The sequence below is a fragment of the Parasteatoda tepidariorum genome, chromosome 9 (assembly GCF_043381705.1).
Source record: "Parasteatoda tepidariorum isolate YZ-2023 chromosome 9, CAS_Ptep_4.0, whole genome shotgun sequence".
Classification (NCBI taxonomy): domain Eukaryota; kingdom Metazoa; phylum Arthropoda; class Arachnida; order Araneae; family Theridiidae; genus Parasteatoda; species Parasteatoda tepidariorum.
Genome location: NC_092212.1, coordinates 83,972,107 through 83,974,849, shown reverse-complemented (window position 1 = coordinate 83,974,849; position 2,743 = coordinate 83,972,107). Strand labels below are relative to the sequence as shown.

The 2,743-nt window shown below is 33.5% G+C and overlaps 1 protein-coding gene across 1 annotated transcript in view; it reads left to right on the top strand.

The window, feature by feature from the left end:
• The first annotated feature begins 492 nt into the window (after positions 1-492).
• LOC107439307 (metabotropic glutamate receptor 3) overlaps positions 493-2,743 on the top strand; it is a 96,873-nt gene continuing 94,622 nt past the window's right edge. The window contains exon 1 of the mRNA XM_071185078.1: positions 493-709. The gene's annotated coding sequence lies outside the window, so the exon portion shown is untranslated. The remainder of the gene's footprint in view (positions 710-2,743) is intronic.

Here is a 2,743-nt window from a genome sequence, read left to right as displayed (position 1 = left end):
ATTAAGTTAAACTTAGAATAACTTAACAAAAACTTAAATGCGCAATTTAAAATTTCTGAATTTTTACTTCTTTACTTATTTATCTTTTTATTGCAAAAAAATTCATAAAATTTTTTTATTACTGTTCAGGTGCTACCGCGCATCGCAGTTTGTGCAGCCTTATACATGTTATGTACTATTTCTAGATCGTATGCCCTCAAACCTCATGCTCTCCTAAACGCCGCGGGGGTTTGCGGGCTGTTATTTACGCCATTGAACTAAAACTGTTATAATATTGGTTACTGTACTGTTATTGAAACTGAGAAAAGAAAAAAAACTCATGTAAAAGACCTGAGAATCAATTTCGATTCACAGAGATCTGCGGATAAAAGAAGTTTGAATAATCGATTAAAAAAAATGTATCGATAGGAAAAATTGCGACAAATTAAAATGCTTCTGATGAGTTTTTAATGAATTGCTGATGCTTTGAAAATCGACTACGACCGTAACTGTAGAAGAAGAAATTAAATAGTCTGTTGCAATCGTCAATTGATTATATTTCACTTAATACCCTTGGATCGTTTTCGTTCGCCGGATTCCAGAGATGAATACACTCTTTCGGAAATTGAAAAAGCTTCCAAGTTTGCGATTTCTGTTTCTAAATTCCCAATATCCTATGATCTAATTAAGACTATAAAAGAAGAATTAACTTTGAATGATGACAAAAGAGGTAATTTATTATTTTTATTTATTTTTGATGGATATTACCACTTTAGCAGAGATGCCAACTGAATTTTTTTTTATTATTTTATTTTATAACTGTCGTGGAACAGACGGCCCAATTTTTCGGTTTACGACTACTACTAATGTTCAACTCCGTAGCCATTTGAACCCAATCCAGAAGACAAGGGAACTCCTGGATCAAGTATTGGGAGAAATTTTCCTTCGTGGGGCACTTTTTGATGGAACTCACCCACATTTGCGTTACATGGAGAGGAAGACTACGAGAACCTCGCTCGGTTAGCCTGACGGCAAAGGGACTCTAACCCATGATCCGTCTACCGCTTAGTGTATTTCACGTCAACACTATGCGGTCGGTGCAAGCTGGATGCGGATTCGTATCGGCAAGCCATTGCTGAGATCGAACCCGGTTCACCTCATTTGAAGGCGAACGCTCTATCCCCTGAGCCATCGCGACTCTAATTGTTCCGGATTTTAATTTTATTTTATATCCGTCGTTGAACAGCCGATCTAGCTTTTGGGTTTACGTCTACTCATGTTCAACTCTGTAGCCTTGTAGTTTTGAACTAATCCAGAAGACAAGGAAACTGCGGGATCAGTACACCCAGAGGTGCGATCTGTTTTGGAAACATGGAGGACTTCGTGACTCGACAGATTTAACGTGAATCAGTCACCATTTATTGCACGAGGAGTCTTCGGCCTGTGGGGATCGAACCCACGACCTCTTGGACATGGGCCCAGTGCCCGACCAATCAGGCTATCCCGGCTCAACTGCTCCGAAGTGAAAAATATGTTTTTAAAAACATCGTAGAGAACTGGAACCTAAAATGTGCATATTATGCCAACTTTTTATGACGCTCAACAAGCAGGCCTGCCAACTTTCTACGCTTTTTGCAAAAAAATTCTTCCAGTGGTAGCTAAGTTTACGCTTTAATGTATTATTCTTTCTTTTATAAATATGATTTAAGGTTACTTTTCACACCACTACCTGTAAATGATACGAAAGCTTATATTAAAATCCATTTTTTTACTAACATTCCCGCAGTAAGGCTTTTAAAATGTTGGTAAAATTATCAAAAATTCTGTAAGCTTTAGTTCTTAATTACCTACCACTGCATGAAATATTTAAAAATAAAGCCTAGTACTTGGTAGCAGTGAACATGTCTTGTGACTATAAATCGAATTTACTAAGTCACAGATTTAATGACTACCACTCGAAAATAATTATTCGCTGTCCGGAGCAAGTTGGCACTTTTGCCTCTTAATACTCAAGATGCCTACTTTTATATCAAAATACTGATAATTATACGGATACTGATAATAATTATATACTGATAATAGTTATACTACTTTCATATAAAAATACTGATTTCTGCTTCTAAATACTCAAGATGCTACTTTTATACCAAAAAATGCTAATAACTATACTGAAACTGATAAAAATTATATACTGATAATAATTATACTACTTTTATATAAAAATACTGATTTCTGCTTCGAGCTGAATCTGAATTCTGCTGATTCGAGATGCCCAATGTTATATCAAAAAATACTGATAATAATTATATACTGATAATAATTATATACTGATAATAATTATATACTGATAATAATTATATACTACTGATAATCATTATACTACTTTTATATCTGAATACTGATAAATATATCTTAGTAGTAGCCACAGCGATTTATAGAATTTAAAATGTGGTATCTAAAATTGTTTCAAACTAATAAGTAAAAGATTTTAGTTAATTTTTAGCTTATGACTTTATTTTATTATTAGAACATAGCTCAAATCTCAGTGCCTCATTAACTGATTCGTCTGATTATTGATACATATAATTGGAGGGAATGTGAGAAGTGGAAGCAAAATTGAGGGGAGAGGTAATAGTAAAGTAATGAGTGGGAAAGTAGTCTGTGGAACATATGATGAAATCGATATGAAATTAAATATATTATTTTAAATTAGTTATATTATATTAATTACATATATATATATATATATATATATATATAACAC